Source organism: Spodoptera frugiperda, chromosome 8 (genome assembly GCF_023101765.2).
Source record: "Spodoptera frugiperda isolate SF20-4 chromosome 8, AGI-APGP_CSIRO_Sfru_2.0, whole genome shotgun sequence".
Lineage (NCBI taxonomy): Eukaryota > Metazoa > Arthropoda > Insecta > Lepidoptera > Noctuidae > Spodoptera > Spodoptera frugiperda.
The window spans coordinates 1,666,111-1,693,602 of NC_064219.1; the positions used below are offsets into that span (position 1 = coordinate 1,666,111).

Sequence of the window (27,492 nt, forward strand, 5' to 3'; positions counted from 1 at the left end):
CAAAAATCATTTTAAATATTAGTACTCGCATGTCATAGTAAGCAATCACTATTAAGGAGTCTAACCGGCGTGGAATAACTGAGGTTACCAAAGGCCCAATAACCCCTCTTCCCAATCTTCCCAATACCCGATTCCCCAACAACTCTTAAATTTCTAACCCCCAAAAGGCCGGCAACGTATTTGTAACGCCTCTGGCGTTTCGAGTGTCGATGTGCGTTGGCGATTGCTTAATATTAGGTGATGCGTCTGCTCGTTTACCGACTTAAACCATAAAAAGTACCCTAAGAAAGCCTAGTACGATTAACTATACAATAAAATCATTCTCAAGCCAAAATCTAACATCACATACACTGCGACCTCCAAAAATCACACAACAACTTTCCAGTAAACGCCTACTCCGCAAACTTAACACACGACGCCAAGCAAAAAAGCACCCTAAACACATAACCATAACAAACAAAACTATATAGCATAAGTCTAAAAAATGCAACAATGTGTTACTAAAGAAGTTTTCCCATAAATTTCCTTAGCACAGACCAAAACACGCCGGAGAAGAAATTGCTGAACTTATTAACTCTTTCCATGGAATTTATTGGTCGCCATTTTGGATTTAGGACTGATTCCCGCCATATTTAACGGTCCATGGAACAGATAACAGTTTGAATTAAGGAACAGGTTGATGTTACGTTTACGTAAAGTTTTCGAAACGTTCTTTAAATTATATTTTCTGTTGCATTACGCGCAGAAGTTTAATAAAGACGTAGTATTTGAATAAACTTCTGGGCATTTGTGAATTGTATTGGATTTTGTCTATGTGTAATATGTGTATATCTGTTTAATATAATCTATCATCTAAATCACATTTTGTTACAATTTTTGTCTGTCTCTCTGTTTGTAGCAGCTAATCTCTAAAATGGCTGGTTCGATTTTGACGAAACTTTTATAGGTAGTTAGCTGGTGTGCTTAGGTACAGTAACTTAGGCTACTTTTACGTTAGAAAAATATATTTAATTAAACAAAACCTAGTCACAAAATCTGTTAAAATTTATTATTCTACGCGAACAAAATTACGGGCAGCCTAGTAACCCATTAAACTTTCATAATACTTACTTACATAGGTCTTACGTCCCTCTCTATCTTTATATCTCCCTCACACATTAACGTTAATTTAAATGAAGTAAACATTAGTCGAACAACATTAGCAAAGTTAAGTAACACAATTTTCCAGCCCATGTAATAGACAAGTTGTTTCTTGTCTTAATAACTTAAATACTTGGATATAATGGGGGTATGGCATGTACTTGGAGTTTTCACTCAACTGTCTTATGGTGGTAGTTGGGTGACCATAATATAAGAGCTTGCTTTGTATGGTAATGCTTTTTGAAGGAATTGGTCTTTGACTTGAACGCAGTGAGATTATGTTTTTCATGTTGTAGGTAAATGCGATATACTAACTTCTTCCAGCAGCTGTGTCCACGTCCCCATGGGATAAATAGTGTCCTATCACCCAAGTCGGTTCATATCCTGCCTCTGTACCAAATTTCATTAAATTTTGTTCCGTAGTTTCAGTGTGACGGGCAAACATCCAAACAAAATTTCACATTAATTATAATATTGAGTGTGATTATGGTTTTCAGCTCGCTCGTGTATCGCCACTAATATTAATTCAACAAAAAAAAAAATACAAATCGATATAATAAGTACCTCAGAATGTAAAGCTTCATAGAGAGTTTAAATATGTATTAAAAATAAATACGATTAAGACGATTCTTAAACCAAATCCAATTTATTCTTTACACCTAATCCCCAAAATATAGATTAATCAAATTACTGCAATACAACCAAGCACATCCCTAATGCGATACAACACAAACTCGTACATGTACGTATTAGTGAGCAGGTGTCAGCCCTGGCTTTAATTAGTATCATCCTTTAATCGATGCGAGATTGTCACGACACACACACGTCGTCCCGTGATAAATAACGGAGGGAACATGTGTGTGTGTGTTTTATGTACAGTCAGCAAGTTATTTAGTATTTTTATGGGATAAGGTGTTAACGACCGGAGCTGCGGATTACTTAGCAGGTTACCGGGGCTCCGGCTCAGTAGCTTGTAGTCAGTAAGAGTCTGACACTATCTCTCGCTTCACCCAAGTCATTGAATGATTTTCCACCCTTTAAAAAGTATGTTAACGAGCAAACGGATCAACTGATGGTAAGCAATCGTTGTCCTTTGTGGGTTAGGAATTTGAGGAATTGGAGGTTTTGATTGAGCCTCAACGTCAACCTTAACCTCACTCGCACGTCACTTTGTATCACACTAGTTTTCTGTGAGGCCGTGGCATCACTCCAGTCCAACCAAGCCATTTCTAACAGTGAAGCAGGGCTATCTTCCGTGCGACAATTATTCCTATTTTATTGATGGTATGATAGTATTTCATTCAGTATAGAGTCACCATCGGTATCATGAAGCAAGTACAAAGAGGAGATACCATAGCGTGATTGTGAAACGTGACATAAAAATACGGCCCACGCCAATCTTACTATTACTATAAATGCAAATACTTTTACCGCCGCACTCAGAGTCATTAAATGATTAGTTAACCCAGTCTTTAACAATTGTTTTCGGAACAAAAGCGTTACTAAGCAATAGTTTAAGTAATCATTAAATGTCCAACATATCTGCTTAAATTGTAAAATATACATTAATACAAAGATTAACTCAATAAATGCAAATAAATACCTCAGTTGAAGTAAAAGAAAAACTCTTGAAGAAAAAATCAATCCTCGTAGCATGTTATTAAAAAAAATACATAAACAAACAACACACATTTATAAAGAAACGCGTTGTTCCCAAGGGTACGGGATCCGTGATGGATTTCTTAACAACAAAAAGTTACATTATTTGAAAATCCATTAAAAGGTAAACGTCCGAGCTGATTGATTGATTAATATTAACTTATTCATATTTTTCAAAGTATATTAAGTGTAACAATAATGACTTCCTTGAATAAAAAAAAATTAAGGTAACGCCCTTAATACATGTCCTGATTTAGCGTCGGGAACCTGACTAGCTTGACCAGTATTAATAATAACCAATATGTCAGGCCAACCACTGTACACATTATATAATTTTAGTGACCAGGCCTGACGAAATTAGGACATGTATTATACTAATGTTTTACGAGTACTATTCGATTAAGAAGAGCTCTCTCTATCTTTTTCTCTCTCTCTCTCTCTTTCTCCCTCCCTCTCTTTCTCTCTCTCTCTCTCTTCCTTTCTCTCTCTCCCCTCTCTCTCCCTCTCTCTCTGTCTCATTTTCTCTCCCTCTCTCTCTTTTTCTGTCTCTCCCCTCTCTCTTCCTCTGTCTCTGTCTCCTTTCTCTTCATCCGTCGTCTTCTCTTCCTTTTTCTCTTTCGCTGTGCCCAATATAATAACAGACACGAACTGGATCTGGATTATACCTACAAAATGCACACTTATAGTCCATTGAAATGTTACAATTTGAGGGCCGAATATGTTTTTTTGTAAAGCTCATGTAACATTTCAATGGACTATTATGGCCACCACATGCGGAAATAAAATGAGGTATGAAGTTCCGAGAACCTTTAACAGTAGCATTTCATTAGAAAATTCTCAGAACTACGGTCTCATGTCCAAACAAACAAAATGTTGAACAAAACCATTAACAACTTTGCATATTACACAAATATTAGTTCAATAGTACCGTCGAACTGTACCATCACTGAAATGATCGAATATCCGACCAATATGTAGGTAAAACAAAACATTACTGTTCATAAATATTTCCTTCATACAAATCAGTTGTGTAGTGATGGGCGGGCACGGTAAAATTTTAGGGGTAAGGGTAAAATAATTGTTACTTTTATTTCATGTTTTTAAAATAAACAATGCGAGAATAAAAGTAACAATAAAACATATAGAATAGGAACAAGCGTTACTTTGCGGAAATCCATGCTATATTAACAATACAGTAAGATTTCGTTTGTATAAGCGGAATTAAAACGAAATAATCTTACTGTATTGTTAGTGTAACAATAAAACATATTTATTTTTTTACAATTTTGATGTGATTCTAATGTAAAATATTTATAAAATATTCTGGTATTGTTTTAAATAGCAAAATTAAATAACATGTTCATGTTGTTATCTTACGACTCTTTCCTGGAACGCCTGTGTATATGTAGAGATTACACAATACTTTATAAATTGACTCACAAATTAGATACAAATTAGTACAAGCAAAACATTCGGTCGGGTTGCGATTTATTTCATTTCATATTACATCAATACGAATTTATAAACTCTTGTAAACATTGACATAATATCTTCGGTTAACATTTATCAACATTGTGTAATCTCACTTTTAGTTAAACAACACCAGAGCTATATTAACTTCAATATTGTTTTTTGAGAATTTAACAGAACGGCAAAAATAGGTAAGTAACCTTTTTGTAATACAAATCCACTAATTGACGCCATTTTTATTTAGATGACCACGTAACTAACATTCAAAAATAGATTAATCCACTATTACCCTTTCATTGTTACCCCTTTAAACACATCACTAGCCACGTCTATTGTTGAAATCAGACAATTAACTCTAATAACTGTCCATGTCCACTATTTATTGACGCTGTACATCATGCATCATTATTGACTGACAGACTGACTGAATGATCGTACATCATAATTTGATGTCCAAGTCAGCCAATCTGACAAGACCTGTCAACTTGTTATTGTCAGGGTTATAATGGTAGGTGCACAATGGGGCAAGTTAGGGTGGATAGTTGAGGGTTCTTTATGTGTTGGAAAAGTGGTTAAAGGTTTTTTTTTATGAAGTTTATTATATGCCTGTTGCTTGAAGCAGGGGTGGGGTGTACTGTACTATGTTTTATATCTACAATGCTTGTGGATATAAGTCGTAAGGCGTCCGAGTCTACGATCTAATATTTCGGAATGTTTTGGAGATTTCGGAATGACAGATTTTTTTAAGCACATTCTAAGTAAGAACTCTTGCTAAGCACGCATGCTTCATCTGCTATCAGGCACAAGACGTCCACTGCTGAACATAGGACTCTCCAACAACTTCAACATAGAAGTGACTTTCATCCAATGGCTCCCTGAGACCATTTAAAATACTATAATAGCTTTAAACTAACAATCTAAACAACAAAACACCTATACAATTACAAAAAAATATTGTGAATAAAATAAACTCTGCGAGTACTAGGTACTGATAACAAAGTCCAATGACCCGTGCTCCAAACTAGGTTTACCCTCCGTCCAGAGATAACGGGCAAAACATAAAACGTATAGATATGATCATTATTTATTGGTCACAGATACTTGTGATGTTACGGTACCTATTTATTTAGCAATGTTTCATTGCTTTTTTTTGTAGGTTTTACCTATGTGTATTTTAGAGTACTTTTTGTATAAGTATTAAGTATAATTAGGTATGTATACGTAAAGGTATACTTTTAGACTAACAATTTTTTTTGCATTAGGAAATGAATGTTTGTGGATATAGGATAGGATCTAGTGGTGTGTTTCATTACAGAGTTTAGAGTCTCTTGACACATTAGTATGAAAAACTATGATCCGATTTTACATAATTTCGTTATGGGATAAGCCGATAAATGAGCCGACCGATCAGGCAGATAGTAAGCACATCGCCGCCGCCCATGTAATGCCGCTATACCAGAGGCGTTACAAGTCCACTTTTCAGCCATTTGGGGTTAGAAATTTAGGTAAGGGTCCCATGGGTAATCGGGAATTGGTGAGGGGCTTATTGCCCTATACCGGGCACAGCATTCTAGACAACTGCAAGCGTTTTTACACAGTGAGAATTTTTCAATGAGGCCGTGGTATCTCTTCGGTTGAGCCGGCCCGTTCGTGCCGAAATATGGCTTGACATATATTATTTTATTCATGTTAAAAATGAATCAATTTTTTGTTACAGGTAAGCAGGCACCTTTATATCGTCCTGAATAATAGTGACGTGGTAAGCTATATTAAAACGTTTGCAATTATCATCATAGTCTTTCATTCAACAGGTTATAAAAAACATTATAGGTATGTTAGATTCAACTGTACCTACATCACCTTCATCATCCTTGAAGAGATAGGCAGAGGTGCACATTATGGCACGTAATGCCACTGTATAATTTACATCCTTGTGTTAAGTTCCATATAATAGGGGGCAAGTCTATCGCCGTACACTGGGCACAATTTCAGACTCCGTGCTACTACTGAGAAATTTTTAAAACATAATTATACATCTAATTATTATTAACAAAGGCATATCCAAAAAACCTTTGAAACAGAATTAGCTCGGGGGAAAAATGCTTATTATCAACATGAAGAACTTATTACAAAAATGTTAGAATAAGAAGATAAAAGTGAGGGAGGACCCGTTTGACAGCACCTCAATTTGTGAAAGGGATCAAAGTTATTATTTATTGGGGCTTGAACCGATAAGGGCCTGGATTAACGAGATTTCCTGTGTCGTAATTTAGAAAAAAAAGTTGGTTAGTTATGGCGGGTTAAATTGGCAAGATATTATTATGTAAATAGCTTATGATGGGGTCGGAATTCTTTATCTTTTAGGTTAAACTATATTTTACCTTTAATCATTGTTTAATAGCATCTAAAAAGAGATTTTTTGTTATTATGAGTTCTCTTATTAGTCAGCAGTCAGGCTGACTGGCCATAGCATCAACAGCCTATAAACGGCCACTGCTGAGCAAAAGTCTCTTCGCGCACGAAGGAGGTTTGAGCATTAATCACCACGCTTGCTCAATGCGAGTTCGCGATTACAAACTTATAATTTGAAATCATAACCTGAGGCTTCCTCACAATGGTTTATTTCACAGTTTATAAATGGTGTCTAAATAATCTTAGAAAGTACATATAACTTGGAAATGGTCACATTGGTACTTGTCGTTGGTAGGTGTCGAACTTCCACTCACATATATGAGAAGCAGGCGTATTAAACCTCCGGGCCACCACGACATGTGACACAATGATGCAGTACATATCACAAAATAACTCATCATCAGTGACTGAGATCTCTGTATCATCATTTCCAGATGATATTAATAACTCGATAAAACCAGTTGGGCGTTGCTCGCCGGGGGCTTGACCGACGATAGTTTACTTTAGCACCTTTTTGCGATAACGTTCACCTTTAGGGATTTCTCAATAATCTGTGTTGAACGGCCATAAATCGTGGAAGTCGCTTCAGCAAGAAATCGATAGGCTATTGAAGGGTTATTTGTTGATTTCGGTTATCTAATAATGATAATGTTTTGTTGTGCTTGTAAAGCAGGTTGTATAAGAATAATTCTTTGTTAATTAGTTACGTGAGTAAGCCGATAGTATAATAATTATATAAGAATAATTTGTGTTCTAGAATTTGAAAATATGCAACAAGTTAGTTAGTTCTAACAAAAGCAACGGTGTTGAATGTTTCTTCAAAATTCTAATTTTTTTTAAATTACAAAGTTATGTAACGTCGCTTACCTTATTTGATTGACTTGCCAGGAAGAAGCGGATATCAAGAAAACGTCAAATTCTAGTATCCTAACAATCTAACTAGCAAAAAGTTAATGTTGTAACATAATTCCTCGAACTATGGCCGCGCTCAATGGTTTCTTGGATTCTAATCCAACAAATCGACACCAGCAATTTATACTACGCTAACTCGAAATTTGGAAAAAACTTTTTTATGCCAAGTTGCTTAAAATGTGTGTTTAAATACGCCATAAAAAAATTGAGAAGAAATATGCAAAAATAAGAAAGTTACAAATCTTATAAAACGCTAAGTAAAGCTACTTTTTGAAATCACTCGATTTATATTACGCCAACTATTATTAGCGGAGTGTGCGTGGGGATCACTTTGGTCAAAGTCCGTGCAACACTGCACTAACTCATAGTTAGCGTAGTTTAGTGCGTTCGTGTGTATACTATTTCGTTTGTAAAATGAACGACTTAGCGACTTTTACATAGTATATACTTATGTGTTAACGTATTAATTAGTTTATTAATGATACGTTGACTATTCTTTTTGTAAGTAAGTACATGTTCTTTATAAAATATTGAAATATGCATCAGATGATTGATCATGCACTACGACGTCCCGTACTACACTACGCTAACATAAGTTAGACGTGTATAAGATGTATTTTTTTTTGATGAATTACGTTTATATACGGCTAACTTGCGCTAAATAAAAAAATAGAAATAATTAAGGAAATATAAATATGAGATATTACAATGAATAAATTAAATATTAAGCATACCAAATTTCAAAAAAGTATCTTAATTAATGTAAAAGTTATTACGTTTTTCCCTTTAAACGCCTCTACTGTAAAGTACGCTTTTTGAGTTAGCGCAGTATAAATTGCTGGTGTCGAAATGATTTGTTCCCGGATAGAAGGAGATTTTGTCGGAATGTCTGAAGTATTAGCGAGTGGAACTTATGAGCTAATTCCTATTTAATTATGTTTTAGTTATGTAATATATATGTCAGTTACTTTAATTAGTAGTACTACCGTTGTAACTTTAGAATTAAATAAATAAATAATTTCATTCATTCCTCTCAACAGTTTTCTCTCATCATTTCAAAATAATCAAACATCGTTTAATTGGTTACAATCCCCGTTGTTACGCAAGCAAGTCCTTAGAACAAGCATGTATATTGTACATACGTTGTTATACATTGATGAAACAGCATTGAGCTCTCAACATCTCAAGAGATGCTTACCCAGAATTATGTTGGAAATGACGAGGCACGCTCGAATAAACACGTATGTCATACATGTGTTGTGTGTGTAGTTGTATTTATATATTTATATTGATTGGTGTCATTTTACACGTGCACGTTATTTATAGAGTATTTTGGGATTATTTTTAGATTGTGTTGTAAGGTATTGTTTTTTGGGTAGAAAATGGAGCTTTTTGATAAAATTATAGGTGACTTTAAGGATTACTTTTTTGTATAAAAATATGAATTCTCCCACCTTGGCAGATGCGAGAGGGAATGTGAGACTCTTACTAACTAAAAACCACCCTGTTCATACTAATACTTTTCGAGCCAGAGCCCTGGTAACCTGCTAGGCAGTCCGCAGATCTGAGTCAGCATCAGCCCGATCCGGCCCTCTCAGTGACATTTTTATCACACCAGGAGCTTTATCGCTTCTGTCGCTTTCAAAATAACACCAAACGATACAAAAACATTAATAAATTGATTTATTCTAATTGGCTGTTCCTAAAATGAAAGGATTATGGGTCAATGCTCCGATAATTACAATGATATTGAGGTCGTACAAATTAAATACATATCAATTAAACATCCCTCGCGCCAATATAAACCAATCAACCCAATCGACCGTTGACTAATCAATACCCAGGCCCGAAAGTGCTCACATTAATTTCTGCGTAAAAAAACGTTTCGACGCATCGAACCCACAACATTACGATGCGAAATAGCGACACACGAACTGAGTTAATGGTGTTTTTATCATCAGGACAATCAATAAAGAGACCTCTTGTCCAATAAAAATGATTAATACGGAATGTGTCCATTCTCTTTTGATGGATATGAGACCCAAAATTTGGCGACCGAAAATGTGAAAAATTGGGCCGCCGGGGAGGGGTTAAAAGTTTGTTATAAAAGGGTAACAGTACAGGTAGACTGGGGGTAAGGACGCATTATTAGGGGGTATTACGGGCTGAATTGGAATTTTGATTTTTAAGTGTTCTTTTAAGATATTTTAGTTCTATTCGGTAGTCATTATTTTTTTATTGTGGTCATGATTTATATTGTTAGTTTCAATATTTGTGATAAATTTCGATACAAACTGACCGAAAAAAAGAAATAAAACAATCTATTATAATAGTGAATTAGCAAATTATGAACGACCTAAGGTTGTCGCTTTTAGCAATTAGAGGTAAGATGTAACGTTATTTCATTCAAAAAAGAATGAACGTTCAATATCCATAGACACATATTGTAAACGGTAACTTCTGATTGTTGTTTTTCTTTACAAATTATTAAAATAATAAATAAACTTCCACGTCATGATAAAATAAAGCAAAATATCATACGGAATACACGTTTTATATCATTTATTTTTAAAGCTTCGGAGCTTTCTGCAAGTGTAAATAAAAATAAAATAATTGGATCCCACTTTTATACAGCGTGTCCTCTTTTTGACGTAAATTAACATCAATCATTGGGCTGAAATTCGTTTCAGTTTCAGCTTATCTCAAATATATTTTCAGGTTAGGTACAATACATTTATTTCTCGCGCGAAATAAATACGTGAAATTTTTTACTTGTCAATTTTTATGTCGAAAATTTTTCACGTGTATCATTTTTGCGTTGGTGCTTCAGTGTGTGAACATTTTCAGTCGAGGGTGGTATTTGTATGTTGTATTGCAACAAACATAATTTTGTGTAATATAATATGTTTAGAGAATTATGTCGTATAGGCAAATCTCTTTATAACTTCATGTTAAACCACATATTTGTTATCATTTTGGCTGACGATACACGAAAAATAAGCGAAATAGGTAGGTAAGCCAAGTTCATTATTCTCTATGAGTTAATTTTAACAGTTGAAATATTTAGTTGTATAATACTTCTGTGGACGAGTACTACTTGTCTTGTAGTTTCATTTAAATCATATGAGTGATCTCCATACTGAATAACATTGAAAAGTGAATCTTCATTAAACTAAGTTAAATAACATTTTTGAATGAGATTGGTTTGGGTTTACACCTAAAGTTCTAGATTAGGCATATGAATAAAGGTTTTTATTTCTAAATTCTCTCGTGTCTCGATACTAAAGTTGTATTATCTCGAATGCTGTTTAAGACATGTCCTGCACTTTTCAGTTTACGTTTCACTGCATTGCGCTCAACCTGAACCATAAAGTCTCCTACCTGCTTTAGCAAACTACCTGCATTCCTCTTTCCTTTTATATGTTTTCTAGTATTATGGATAGGATTTATAGTAGTACGGATGATTTAAAATTTTAATTTAAAGTCTTTCGTAATGAGGTTTTACATCACACTATGACATTATATTTCAATATCATAAATGTGAAAGATGGTTTGTATGGATATTTGTCAGTCAATTTTGATAAAATTTGGTATATTGACATGGTAAGCTGACTTGGGTGATAGGATTCCATGGGGACGCGGGTGAAGCCACTGGTCGAAGCTAGTAATTAATATTATAGAGTAGGTGGTGGGTGTCAGTCATGTCAAATTGCTCCATGGCCCAATAGACACAAATGCGACTACAAATAATTAGGTCTGAGGTTGAGTGCAGTTCAGGCACATACTATATATTTTTTAATTTGGATAACCAGTAGTTGTTTTATAAGGACTTACATCTAAACACTAATGTTATAATTCATAATTTTTTATAAGATTGCAAAATTCTTACTAAAAGCATGGAGTCACAGTAACAATCAGACTAACAAACAAAAAAAAATCAAGACTCAGTGCAAACAGGTCCACTATAAGACACATCCTTCTATTCTCATACGAAAACCATCCCAGCTTTTGTTCCTCCTCCAAGAAAACTCTAACAGTAATATATTTGTAAAAGCAACTCCTTATCTCGGTACTACAAGCAGGCTTACTGTAACGGGGTCAGTAGAACACGCTAACACTATTTATAATGCTAAGTTTTACTTAATGTTAGTCTACCTAACTTTTGAGTATGCTTAAGTACCTTGTTGAGTTGAAGGAAATATTATACTGGGTTTTGTGGGAAGGAGAGTATTAAAATATATTTATAATATTTATATTGACGTAGAATATTAAGAATATAGCTAAAAATTATGCCTTTCACCACATTTCTCAAATTCATTAAATTTTAATGGTTACGTAAGTCCTAAGCTATTGTTTTTGGAACAAAATCGTTACTAAGGAATAGTTTAAGTAATCATAAATGACTCTGAGTACGGCAGTTAATATGTAAACGTGGATCATGAATTGATGTTGTGGTGGTGGTTTAAGGCTTCTCATGCATGAGGGTGCGTGTTTAAAACTTACCAATGGCAAATACCAATGGGAATTTATTCGCGTTATATGTACTTTTTCAGACTACTTAGAAACCACTGACAAACGGTGAAGTAAAACGTCGTGAAAAATACTGGGCTTATAATTTCTAATTATAAGTGTGATATCGCCAACAGCATTGAGCAGGCGTGGCGATTAATGTTCAAACCATCTCCATGCAAGAAGTGACCTTTGGTCAGCAGTGGCTACTTGTAGGCTGATGTAGTGTTTTTTAATATCTAGGCTTCGCCTAGACTGTACAATTATATTAAGTTAACGTGAAGCGCAATTCCAAACTCAGAGCTATTGAGAATTTTCAAATTACTGAAATAATTCCAATAATAAATACCTCATCATCACTCTACTTTGAACCAATGACGACTATAAGAGCCAGTAACAACCAATCAACGTACAGGAAATCAAGATCATTTATCATTTATAATGCAGCAATAATATTCCCAAACTGCAGTGATCAATTACAATTTGGCAGAGTTATTGTAATATGTACCTTATTTATTATATACTCGGTCTACTTTTCATTAGTTATGATATCTATGTGGTGACGACAGAGAAGAAAACATTTATTACCACCTCTATTCTTCCCGCGGGTATCGGGATATGTTTACACACGGAATACTATTTCAGATTTCGACTAGATTTTGCCTGCGACTTCGTCCGCATGGAATAATGACTTCTGGCAGTTGGGATTTTTGACTTATTGCCTTCTCTAAGATATATTCTACGGCATTTTTATGGAATAGGGGGCAAACGAGCAGACGGGTCACCTGATGGTAAGTGGGAATGGACACCCTCAACACCAGAATTGCTGGCTGTATCAACTTCATCAGAATCGATTCTATATTAGTATAAATTACAATTCCAAAAAATATAAGGACTGACTTAATAATTAGTTTCTATTGACCACGTAACCAAAGGCACATATGGAAAGCAGAATCAAAATATTATCTAAAACATACATAAAAGGTAAAACATACGTAAAAGGAAAACATGAATCCATAACGCATTCTGTAATATCATAAAACCAATTTAAAATACTTTGTACCGCAAACGTTTGAAAGTTCAATATAAAAATTGAAATGCACACGAACGACGAAATCGCTTATAAAATTTGAAAAATTCCCATTTCATCGCTTATCCAGGGGGCGTACATTTGTGCCCTGTAGGTAGTCTGTGTGCAGTCCTAGCCTGAATATTGAGAAATTCTAGATCTAGACGTGACAGCTAAGGCGGGTTACAGACCTAAACGATTTCATATTATGTTAGTCGCAATGATCGGTGATGGTGTTTTTTCTTTGGGTGAAGGTAATGTTGTGTTGAGATTTTTGGTTAGTGATGTGGTCTTTCTGGTAAGGTTAACTAAAATGTTGACTGCACGGTCAGCGCAGTCGCTGGGCAACCAGCTGTCGCACAACGTTTAGCGGGTTCGAATCCCGCACTGAGCAACTCTATGTGTGATCCACAATTTGTTGTTGTGATGTGTATGTGAACTTATAATATGTTTGTCAATGCAGCCACGACTGGACCGACTTCTAAGAAAAATAGTTTCAGTGAAGGTGTCATAGAGCATAATTATGGCTTTTTTGTGATCCTTAATTAGGTTTAGAAAAATGATCAGTTTTTTTGAAAATTCGTGGTAGTTTGATGTCAGTTGGGAAGCTAGGAATTAATTTAGTTTCCAAAATAGGGTATACAAGACCGTAAAGGTCAGCTTACATTAGACAAGTTTCTTTTTCAGTTTTTGTGTCAAACTTCAGTTACCAAAACCTTCCCTTAAAATAGGCATAGTCCCAAACACGCAACCTATATATTTCAACCTATCCCTTTGAGGATAACGCCCGTGAAGTTCAATAACTAAGTTATTTACAAAGTTACGACTTATTTTGTTTTGTTACGATCTTTATTTCGATATTATTATAGAATTGAAGATTTTATGTGAGTTTAACAAAAGTTTTATGTCGTAAAAGTTGATCGATGGTACGGAATCAAAAGTTATGATTGACTTTCGATCCATCAAAACGTTGGGTTTCCTTTTAAATGAGGTTTTCATATAAATGTAATAATCTGTGTGAATATGTTGGTGTGTACTATGTTATGGCTGGTTTGTTAGGCAAACTGTCTCCACATCAACAACCTGTAAGTGGCTACTACTGACCAAAGGCCTCTTCTCACGTAGAGAAGGTTTGAGCATTAATCACCACGCTTGCTCAATACGGGTGGTCACGGATCGTGAAGAATACTACAGCAAATACGACATTCTCAATTGCACTAGTATAGAGTTTGAAATTACGTTGCTATTTGCTACAGTTAAATATATTATGACACCATTGGTCAAATGTGGGTGTATACTAAGTAGCTACACTTTAAGCTACTCTCTTTAAAAATATTTTGAATTCATCACTCACAATTTTTCATTAAAAAGACTACTCGCGGATACTAAAACGTTCTACGACGTTTATATAATGATAGCAAATCATAATTTAATTTAAAAACACTCAAATAAAACAAAGAAAGCACTCCACAGTTTTTACGACCATCTTCCATTAACGCCCCAGAACGATCTGAAGCTAGGCCCACCAAAGAGTACATAAATAATAAATTATTTATCTATTCAGTTAACGTTCTCAAATAATTATATACTGAAAGCGGCTCTATCGCTTTAGAATACTGAGTAGTCTTACGAACAATGTTGGCTACGCCGTAGACAGTGCTACAATGGCTTCGTAGCACCTTATTGGCGTAGACCATTGTCGTAGCGGCGTAGCGTCGTAGCCGCGTAGCGCCTCTATTATCTGAAGTGACGATAAAGTTATACCATTTCTGTGTCGAGTAATTTATTCTAATGTTATACTTAGTCAAAACTTAGTTTTATGGAATATAAATTAGATATTTCGTTACGTCCATTCCTTGGAGAGCGAAACTTTTGATAATTATTACGAAACATTGGGTATGTCTATTATTCCCTGTGGGGTCGACAGAGGTGTACCGATATTAATTCTTATGACTTAAGTGTTAATGTAAAGTACCGACTTTAACTTAGAAGACGTTCTAAGCTTGAGTTTGTACTAAACATTTAAGCTAGTGGGCTTACTACAGTACTAAGTTATTGACGACTAAATAAAACATTGAATAGTAAAAAGCATGTTTCCTGTCACCATAATATTACTTCCGTGAATTGCTCTAACATGAACCAATATACAGTTAATGGAAAACTTAATTTACGTGTTTAATAATTCACAGAAATTATATTCCGAGTAACTTCACTCAACATAGCAATAATTTACAGAAACGTTACTATAATTCAGAGTAATCCAAATAAAGAGATATGCCAGATTAAATACAATATAATGTTCTTACCATTTACAGTTTTAGATATAAAACATATTTCATCATCAGCCTATAAGTGGCCACTGTTGACCAAAAGCCTTCTTCTTCTCACACAGAGAAGGTTTGAGTAAAGTTTTCAGCTGAAGAATACTATCTGTTACTGAAAGACTTGACACTTCTACAGAGAATGGACTGACTTGGAATATTGTCGTTTTCAACCGTGATAGATTGGATGGTTGTGATGGTATTGTGTTCAGACTTAATGTTTTGATGGTGAAATTTAAGACATCACCAGGCTATAAGTGGCCACTACTGACCAAAAGCCTCTTCGCGCATAGGTTTGAGCATTAATCGCGCATTGATTTGAAACTCATAATTAGAAATTAAAAGCCCAGGTATCCTCACGATATTTCCCTTCAACGTTTGTCAGAGGTGTCTAAATAATCTTAGAAATTACTGTACATAATATAAGTTAGAAAAAGTCACATTAGTACTTTTGCCGTTGGTAGGTTTTGAACCGATACCCTCATGCATTTTCTTTTTTTATTGAGAAGATTGAGTAAGAGACGACAAATTCCCTTGTTAATCACAATATCCACAAACTAATAATTATTATAAATCAGTACGGTAATTAATAAAACAGTGAATGGCGGACTTAATTATCTTCTTCAACTGTTTCATTTGCCATTTTGGGTTGAAGGTTGCCAGTTGTAATTACTGGCACATATATTTCAATCTTGTGTCTAAGTTGGCAACACTAGAGTGATGAGACTCGTATTACTAGGTAGACTGAGACATGTCATGACATTCGCTGTTGAGATGAAATGTCAAGATGATAAGTTCTTGTTTCTATTTATAATATTGTGTTACATCTGATTTCATATTAAAATACCTAGGAACATGGATGCATCTTTATTAATGCAATTTTACAATACTTAATACATAAGTGGCAGGCTAGTAGATAATTATGATAATCAGGTAGGTGACAGGGTTAAAAATTTAATTAGTTCTATTTTGTCATATAAGGTTACAATATTTAGATAAAATGAAGTTAAGTTTAGGAGTGTTACCCTATAAAATTTAATAAATAGTGACGTTACACGATAATTCAAATCACTGTATCGTCTAAAATAATTAATTTTGTCATAAAAGAAAAATGCGTTAGTAGGTAATGTTTTAACATATTCTACCAAACGGACATCTAGTCATGTTATGAGTCGTATGTAATGAGGAGAACGGGAATTTATTGCCATGTTTCTACTAGCAACCAGAAGTATTTCAGTCCAAAACCGACCATAATGCTGTGAATTAAAATATAAAAACGGTTGGCATAAAAATAGAAGAATAATATTATTTTTAAATATAAACATTCAAATGACATACACGTGGTGCCTTACTATTCTATTTATGAAAATATTTTTCCTCATCTTTACTGAATTAATCTATTCCTAATCCAATTCTTGGAAGAGGAAACGCTTGCGAAGTGAGGTTTGGCCCACTCAAACGAAATCATTCTTTAACTGTATTAGGTTAGAGTTTATTTCTAAAAGACGGAATAAACACAAAAGAACAATTTCATGCTTAGTTCTAGATATAACTGATAGACGCAAAACAAAAAGTTTTTGTAAATAATTTCCGAGTCACACACGCACATGTGACACCAAATCGAACTATATTATGTAGCCAACATAACTTGACCTTTCATTGATGAAAAAGCTCTTATGATACTGGGTCAATTTACACTGGAATATGTAGTTTATTTTGTGTTATAAATAAATTCGTTCATATAAATAGAACCACTAGTCCAACTTTAATTCGATATCCGGCATTTTGTACCGCCCCTTTGTCAAAGTTTAAGTAAATTAAATTACTTTGATATTTACGTAGTATTTACTTGGACATAGCAATTTGTTCAAACAAACAAACTCTTAAGCATTGTATATAAGATTTTTCCACTATTAACTATAGGCCTCCCGTTTTTTCCTGCTACACTTACTTCTCTGTTTAGTGCATTCTTCATCCAAATATGTTTAAAACACAAACGTAGATATACATTTCAAATACCTCATTAATTCAGTGGGTTCAGGCGTAAACACATATTTTTGAGTGGCTTATTGACCCTGTATGTGACCCAAAGATGCAAGACAAAATCGGTCAACCAGTGTAGGACAGTGGAAGAAATTGGGACAAATTCCTAAGTACAGCGGTTCCCTTCAATTATTATGTGTAAGGGAGATTTGAAATTTAAAATTATCTTTAACAATCTGCTTATTGTTCCATTCTGCGCGATCCTTAAGGGCTTCGGAAAAAAATCAGTAAAAGCACAGTTGGTTTAGATTTTGACCACAAAAATCATACGTCCTACGAATGCTTTCGCCAATGACGATTGCAAGACAAATGTTTGCATCTGACATAGAAACAGAAACAATACAATAAAAATTTAGTTTTTATTCCGCTTGTAGAATAAAAACGAAATATTTAATTGTATTGTTAGTGTTTTTTTGATTTCCACAAAGTAACGTCTGGTTCTATTCTATAAAATAGAGACAATCAAAACTGTCCATGGAGCGGTACTGTTGCGTCACTCACTCGCCATACAAATCCACCTATTGTCGTGTAGGTTGCATACATTCGTCAAATGATGGACATTAGCTTTGTAATTGTTAGCCAAATATTATATAAGAACTATATCACATTAGTGAAAGCAATAAAGCATTTGAAATTGAATTTCAATTTACCTAATCGTGGTGGCCCAGAAGTCTAAGCTTCTCATGTATTAGGTCGTGGGTTCGGAACCTACCAACGGCAAATACCAATGTGACGTATTTCGAGTTATACGATCTTTCTGAGATTATTTAGTCACCGCTGACAAATAGTGAAGGTAAACATCGTGAAAAATCCTGCGCTTATAATTTTTAATTTAAATCTGAAATCGCCAACCTGGACTGAGTAAGCGTGGTGATTAATGCCTAAACCTTCTGTATGAGCCTTTGGTCAGCTGTAGCCATTTATAGTTGTGTAAAGCAATAGATATACTCCTATTTACAATACCCCACATTTGGACAATTGGACCAACCACATACAATCCAAACGGACCTACAGTACCAAAGATTATAAAACTAGTATATTACATTAATAGGAGTAATATTTCACGTTATCAGCACGCTACGAATGGTCACGATTGTGTGAAGTTTAATAATATTCAAGTGATTTATGCAATGGACAATGTTTCATTATTATATAGGGCATTATGTACTGAGATATATATTGTGTTGTTCGTGTAACTGTGATTAGGTTTTGCTGTTTTCGTGTATGAGGAGATTGTGGGTACGTTTGTATTGTGTGGAGTAAATTGCCCTCATTTTGTGCTATGTTTATGATTAGTGATAATTTTGTTGAGTTAGTATATAGTTTGTGTGGAGGAGTATAGATAATGATATTTGCTGTGTTTTTTGAGGGAGAAATTCATTTAATGACTTCTCCGGCGAAGCGAGAGGTAGTGTCAAACTCATACTGACTAAAAACCACCATATTTCTACTCCTGCTTTTCGAGCCTGAGCCCCAGTTACCCACTAGGCATACCGGAGCTATATTTGTTGTCTAGATCAAAAAAAATGGTATCATAGGTTATATTATAAAATATTGTATTGTAATCATCCTCCTACTTTCCGAAATGTATCTGTTCCAGTATCGGATCATCTAGAGCTTCTTGGCGTAACTCTATCGCCAACGCTAAACTTCGGCTCATATATAGAGTCGAAGGCGCATCTGGCTGGTAGGAAATTGGGTATCCTCTCGAAGGTGAGACGGTACTTCACACCAGAACAACTGCTGAGCCTGTACCAAGCGCAGGTTCGGTCATGTATGGAGTACTGTTCTCACCTTTGGGACGGCTCGGCTAAATGCCAGCTGGATGCGCTCGAACACATTGAAAGGCGTGCCAAGAAGCTCATCAACGATGATGCGCTTGTGGAGGCCCGGCTTCAAAGCCTTGAACACAGGCGCAAGGTCGCAAGCCTTTCCGTTTTTTACCGGATACATTTCGGAGAGTGTGCGGGGGAATTGCACAACTTGATTCCTCCTAGTCCTTTCCATCATCGAACCACAAGACAATCGGCGAGGCGTCACCGATTCATGGTGGATATCCCACCCACACGCACGAAGCGCTTCGCTTCAAGCTTCCTTGTGCGAACTGCTAGGGAGTGGAACTCCTTGCCGGAGTCTGTGTTTCCTGATGGGTATAACCTGGGTGTCTTCAAAGCCCGAGTGAATAGGTTGCTAATGGGCAGACGTGCTCCATCGTAGGCCGCATCATCACTTACCATCAGGTGAGATAGCGGCCAAACGTCGTCCCATTTAACAATAAAAAAAAAAAAAAATCATCCCATATTAGTTATAGTCATGTTTGTCTGCCGACCTTTTTATGCTCTTAAAATCTTTTAGAACTATAATATTAAAATAGTATTTTATACCAAGAATATTCAATATATAATAATAAATTAATATGATTAATTCACATGAATCATCTCACAATATTTGATCACGCAGAAATCGATTCAACTTTTGTAATCGAATCGGGTTTCCAGGTATTCAGAAGTTGTTTTACTAAAGTTGATTGATTCAGTAATTATTCAGATAATGAGATGGTTTCCGAGCATTTAAGCTGTGAAATAACTGATCATAAAAGTCAGAAAGCGTTTCATAAATAAATTTATTATTTTATCAAGAGCATAATGGACTGTGATATTTCATTGGAAACGATGTATTTCGTTCAAATGAGGTTTTGAATTGTATATAACGATTTATTTTGTCGTGAATTTTGGTTTAATATTGTATTGTTGTCATTTTTACTGCTAAACGTATCGTGTTGAATATCTAGTAAAATATAGTGCAGGATATTTATAGGCATGGTTATACTTTATGGGAGACCAAGCTGATCCGGAGTTGCGGATTACTTTACGGGTTTACCGGGGCTCCGGCTAGAAAAGCAGGAGTAGGAACGGGGTGGGTTTTAGTCAGTAAGTGTCTGACACTCCCTCTCGCCTAGCCCAAGGCGGGAGACGTCATTGGATGATTTTCCACCCTCAAAAAAAGTGACACTAAGCGTGAATTTATGATTCATAGAAAATTCCAGTTCCCATAATCACGACAATCACTCTAACTTTTAATGTATTTTATGCGATTTGTTTGAAAACATAAAGAAACTCGCTCATAAATCCGAATTGGAAATCTCCCGTTTTTGAAGACTGTTTTAAATCCGAACACCAGAACGTACAAAGGATTTTCATCCTTATATGCATTCGATGTGAATACAAAATCCGTTCACGTACACTGATTAAACAACACACAAAGATAAGTAGATGAGGCACTCATTTATTCAACTCCCACAACCAAATATAATGGGTTCATTGTAATAAATTACAATTGTAAATCAATTCGTTGAATTCAATCAAAGTCTGAAATTACTTCTCGCTGTATGGGGCCTTGCAACGAACTCAATATTGGCTTACAAATAGATTTACGCTGCGTATTTCGCACGATTAACTAAGGCCTCTTATTAATCCAATCAATTAATTGATTGATTGATTGATTGATCAATCATTCCATTCAATGTGCTGAGAACTTGGCGTTTGCAGTGATTCAATTATTGTGTTTCGAGATTTTCACTGCAATTTATCTGTTGGCTGTATTTTTAATTGCGTTGTCTGTTTTTTGTTTTTGTTTTATGACTTTGGCTCAAAATTCATGATAGGATATTAAGTTCGTTTTAAAGTCAAATTCTGAATAGATACCAGAATATTCTTCATTTTATGGAAACTCAAGAGGACTAACTAATTAATATTTTTTGATTTTGCGATTGAATTTGACAATTGACTTTACTCCTATTACATGGGACTATTTATATACAATAGGTGCCAAATTCTTACAGATGATATTACATCCAATTGCATCCACGTGCAAATAAAAACCATATTGCTATTATTATAAAGCACATGTTTGAAACATAACTATCTTCACTGGTAACGTGCGCCTATAATAATAATATTCAAGTCAGCACATTTATACGCTATCATAAAAATGACCTTGGATCCGTCATCGGTCAGGACCCGAATAATTCCCGCCAATTTTATATACTGACGTCATCATAACGGCCATTTTGTACGCCATTTTCTTGGACGTTGATAAATAATTTCATTTGTTTCTGTAATCGATCGGTTCAGGGAAAACGTTGATGTGATAGATTTTGTGTTAATGGATCTGGTTCTGATTAAAATGTGTTTTAAAATAAATGTGGGAGAGCGATGCTTTGGCACGAATGGGCCGGCTCGACCGGAGTGATATCACGGTCTCACAGAAACCCGACGTGAAACAACGCTTGCGTTGTGTTTCGTTGTGTGGGTGAGATTACCAGAGGCCCAATCGCCCCTTTCAAATCTTCCCAATCCCCGATTCCCTAACAAACCCTTAAACTCCTATCCCCCAAAAGGCCGGCAATGCACTTGTAACGCCTCTGGTGTTTCGGATGTCCATGTGTGGTGGCGATTGCTTACCATCAGGTGATCCGTCTTCTCGTTTACCGGCTTATATCATACAAAAAAAAGTTGTATTTGCAACTAATTTCGAAGTAAAATGTTTGACAGTAAACGCAATCAAGAAAGTTTATTGATAATCGTAATGATACTCAGATATCGGTATTCTTTAAGATCGAAATAAATATTATTCTTTAACTTATTATTTTTAGATACTACTATGCTGAGAATTCTTTTTATATTAATACGAAACATTTTAGAAGATTATTAGGTACTTATATTACGTGTCTATGAAAAATCGTGGTATTTAGTTTAATATCATACTTCATTTAAGTTTTATTTATGGCTGTCCGACTCTCTATTTATTCATGAACGAATGAAATGATCCTTGACGTCCATAAAAAATCACCCCAGTTTATACTTTGACCAAACCGTTTAATCTGGACTAAAAGCATTAAAAAAATTTAAAAACCTTGAATTTTCAGCATTTTTTTTTTCAATATTTCAGAGCTGAATCTTTCACGCCCCAGCCGTCGCGAGAGACACTCCGGGCGTCGGGGATCGCGCGACGATCTCCGGCCACCGTAAGTGCGGGTCTGCGGACGACGAGCAAGGGTAGCTCGCCGCCCGACCAGAACCAGACCCGTGCGTGCGGCGCGTCGCGTTCTGCGCGCGCCTCAAAGAGCCATCAGACCACCACAGATGGGGCCCAGTAGGGCTGATGCCTAATCCGGAGCTGCGGACAACCTAGCGGGTTTACCGGGGCTCCGGCTCGACGGACAGGAGTAGGAACGGGGTGGTTTTTAGTCAGTAAGAGTCTGACACTCCCTCTCGCCTCGCCCAAGGCGGGAGAAGACATTGGATGATTTTCCACCCTAAAAAAAAAAAAAAAGCTGAATCTTTCAGCCAGACAGCTCTTCAAAACCCACTAATATCAAGTATCGAGTCACACATTCAACATTCCGATTACACATCGATATCTCCTAATCGATTATCGGTATACGGTGACTCGATTATACAACGTTTAACATCGAGCGCTCGAGTGACAATGTAATTGACATTAGGCCCTCGGCTGCTATTACAAACTTACTATTGTAGATGGGACAATTGAAATTGAACTTTATTGTACAGAGATAACGTCTAATAGGTATGTAAAGGCAATAACTGTTTGGACTTGAAGTTCTAAACGATTATAGATACGCTGAAGTTCAATGATAGGGAGTAGTTAGATACAGATGTTGGACATGGCAAGAACTTCGTGTCTGTGATTTGTATTATGCTCTTTGGAACTTCCAAGATGGCGGCGGTTGTAATTGGTCGTAATTTTAGTGAGCACTCTCCAACGGAGTTATGGGGCATTGAAAAATAATTAGGGTTTGGTACGTTGGGGCCGAATCAAAATCGCGTTAGTGCTTGTCTGTAGTCTGGTTGGAAGTATAGTGTTTTTGTTGGTGTTTTGATTGTTATATCGTTGGTTGTAAATGTGACTGCTGAACAAAAGCTTTGGGTTAATTTTTCAAATAAAATAATTAATGTTGGGCTTTTTTGGTTCTTTGAAAATTTCTCAGTAGTAGGCAGTGGAGTTTGTACACCCTCTGTTTAGAATAATTTCATTGTGCTTAGGCTATGGCAATAGCCTACAAAGCAGTAAAAAATACACGAACCGAGTCACCTTTATCAAAACAACACAGTCATTAAATAATAATAACAAAAACACATAACACAAATAAAAAATAAAACAATTGAACAAAAAAATGGAATCAAATTCTCAGAATACACCAACACATTCGAATTTTAAAACGAAGAAAAAATAAACGAGCTCGTCTATCACCAGCCAGTATTTATTTACCTAACATATTAAAATCATTTACGTCTTGCACGGTGTAGGGTGCAGACGTCTGCAAAATGCACTCGCGTTGAACCAAAGTGAACCCTTTTTTATTAAAACTTTCGCATCAACTTTTTTAATTTGTTTTGTTTATGAGATGTTTGTAGCAGACGAACAGAAGTTTGTGAAAGGCAAATAGGACGATTTCGATGCCAATTGGATTTTGTTACAAAGAACTGAATTATTATGTTCGCATATTAACTTTTTTGTTCTCCAATTGTTTTTTGTTTTGTTTTTTTTTTCCATATTTCTCCTACGTTGTATGTAATAGAGTATTAACTTTTTGAATTGTGGATTGTGAGAATTGACTGTAAGTTTCTGTAAATATATCAAAACTGTTTTTAAAAAGTGTTTTCTTATTTTCATTCAATTTTAATGTTAAGAAAAGAGCATACTCCTTTTTAAGGCCAGCAACGCACCTATGACTCCTCTGGTGTTGCGGGTGTCCATGGGCGGCGCTGATCGCTTACTATCAGGTGACTCGTTTGCTACCTATTCCATAAAAAAGTACGATCTTTTCTGAAACGAGGTGTGTCTCAATGTGTTTTGTCCTTTTCACTCAAACTTATTTTGACGTTCGAGAGAAAGTGACAGAATATTCTCTGTAATAACTAATACCACTTTAATAATACCTACTACGGTTTTCAGTGACTGTAGCCTTCATCCATCAACTAGAGTGATTGCTACTTTAAAAGTCCATTTAAAATAGTTTTTTTTTTTCTATAAGGTTGGTACATGCTTTTGATATTAAAGCTGAAAAAATATATTTCTATATAAGTGATATTTTTATATAGGTACTATGCTTTCTATTTCATTTTATACAGAGAGGGTTTGAAACGTAAGGTTAAAATTAATTTGTTTGAGGATGGATTTGTACATAATATTTTCTCACACCGTTATCCAAAGCAGCCATTTTTATATATAAAATAGTATATAAGATTACCTAGTATTTAAGTAAATGTAAGTTTTGTAAAATATCTTTGGGATAAAATCAAAAAATTGGCCACTTACCAAAACCTTTTCTTAAATGGAGAAAGATTGAGCATTAATCGTCACGCTTGCTCAATGCGGGTTGGCTATGACAAACTTCTAATTAAAAACTATAAGCCTAGGTTTCCTCACGATGTTTTCTTTCACTGTTTGTCAGTACATGTGACACGGAAAAAGTCCGATTGGTAATTGCAGTCAGTAAATACACACTGAACTAAAATCCACCTTTGAAAAACACATGTCATAATCCTCTTTCGATCATGAACAACGACGAAATAAAACCTTGAGGCTAATTCGAAAATCTCAAACCAAAACAAAGGAAAATTAAAATCCAACACGAGGCAAATGGAAAAATCCTCAAAAAAAAAAAACGAGGGACAAACAACGAATAGACAAAACGTTCGAAATAAATCGTTGAAATCGGATCTCGAGTTTTGTTTGTCAGCGGAAAAAAAATCGAATGAAACCGATACATCGATTTTAGAAGTCCGTCAAAAGCCAAAATTTCCCGTCACCGGTCATCGTGTTGATACAAACTGTGATTGTATATATTAGCTAGCGTTTCACCCACAGTTTCGTCTATATATTGCCAGAACGACGCATCGATAGAAAAATACTCTAACATTCTACTCGATACGTGGTCATCATTTGGTTGGTTAATGACCATTTAAAGAAACGTGACACAGAACCTTGACGCATTTTGATCACTGAACAAGTTGCCAAGCCAGTATTGAGTAAATCGATGTTCATAGATTTGAAGTCTAGATTAAAATTTGAACAAAATTTTGATGAGAATGATACCTTCGCAATTTCAGAGCCAAAGAGTCTTCTTATATCAAAATGAAACAACTTACAAAGTACAGCAGTATCGCCCTGACCGCAACACACAAACTGTCGCAGCATTGTCTCACTCGAATCGATTCGACCAATCACAACCAACCACCAATGGCTCTCTATTTTTTCAAACAAACTTCGTTTGTTTAATACCCTGTGGTCCGTGACGATCTTCTCAATAAAAAGCGTTAGTTTTTGTCGATTCCACAGCAAATAAGGGATGGGAAACGGAACGTGGTGAGTTCCTATCCGATTTTATATCAATATATGGAATTCGGTTTGTTCCCATTCGATTTTATATCGATTTGTGTAGCAATAGTTACGACCTATCGTTGGTGGCGTTCCAAAGTAATGTTGAATCATAAAGTGCATTCGTGCTTTACCGTTCTTACTGTTTCATTGTACTTTGTGATTCTGAGAAAAGTGTTTTATGCGGCTATACTTTGGATTGGTTTTTGCGAGTATCAAGAAAATAATAGTCATAGATTACAAAGAAATTGATTCGATTCTGAGAAATCGTTTCTTTTGATGTTGTAGAGGTATAGATAGAGTCATTAATATTTGATTAAGATTTGTGATTGATGGCAGATTGTACCTTAAAGTTTTGACCTCCACAACGTTCATTAAACTTTATCAGATATTCGAAGTTTAAGCTACATAATCATACAATATACTGTTAAAGTATAGCTTATATAATTTATCATGCATCGAAGCCAAATACATTTGTGTACCAAGCATCCCAAAAATATAAGTGTGGGAGAACCTTGTTTCGGCGCGAATGGCACGAATAGACCGGAGTGATACCACGATCTCACAGAAATCCGACGTGAAATAACGCTTGCGTTGTATTTCATTGCGTGCATGAGGTTACTGGAGGCCCAATTACCCCCATCCCAATCTTCACAATCCCTAACAAGCCTTAAATTCCTAACTCCCTAACGGCCAACAGCGCACTTGTAACACCGTTGGTGTTTCAAATGTCCATGGGCGGCGACGATCACTTACCATCCGGTGTGATGCTCGTTTAGGCTTATACGATATAAAACACGGAGTGCAGTTACCAAAATACCAAGTTGTGTGACAAATGATAATATCACAAAAACCATACAATTTAAGGCCTTTCACCATAACCACTCTAACGTCCAGCCGCGCACGGCATCCGAACCGCGCGCGACTCGCAAGTTCGTCGTAACAAAAAACCTATATAGCTACTGAACCGTAATGCCTAGAATAAAGAAAAGAATACCAAAAAAAGATTGAAGAATACTGATCAATCTTAACGATTTTTTTAAATCTTTAGTTAATCTTTAAAATACAATAAAACGGGTTAAACATGAAACACAGAAAAAAAAACAGAATTATTTCTACCTTTTTAGAATATACGGCACAACTATTGCATATTTTATCAATAAAATATTTTTACAACAAACTAGACTCATTACCCTTTCTTTTGATGTATATATGATTATATTCGGTTAACTCTAAGTATTGTAATTAAATCGAAAGAAAACACTACTCGTAATTTTACACATCAAAAAACCTGAGGAACACATTGACATTATTATGGAATCTTCAATGAATTTAGTATATTTCTCTTTGAAAAATGTATTATTTTGCTTATTACGAAATGTATTTCGATATTTTATATACTATTGTAATGCAAAGTATGTAAAATATGTATAAACAAAACTAAAAGTGGCCAACACCAGACCGGCCATTTTTTTCGAAACAACAATCGTTTGAAGTTAAAATTAGACTAGATTTATCAGCTAAAACTGTGATATTTGTACATCATCGTAAAGC

At 35.3% G+C, this 27,492-nt stretch overlaps 1 protein-coding gene across 3 annotated transcripts in view; it reads left to right on the forward strand.

Moving 5' to 3' along the window:
- LOC118275583 (hemicentin-2) overlaps positions 1–27,492 on the forward strand; it is a 305,982-nt gene that overhangs the window by 47,645 nt on the left and 230,845 nt on the right. Inside the window, exon 1 of one of the 3 annotated variants that reach the window (XM_050695473.1) lies at positions 4,311–4,460. The exons of the other annotated variants lie outside the window; for them this stretch is intronic. The gene's annotated coding sequence lies outside the window, so the exon portion shown is untranslated. Of the gene's footprint in view, positions 1–4,310; positions 4,461–27,492 lie in introns of those variants that run through there. 3 annotated transcript variants of the gene reach the window in all.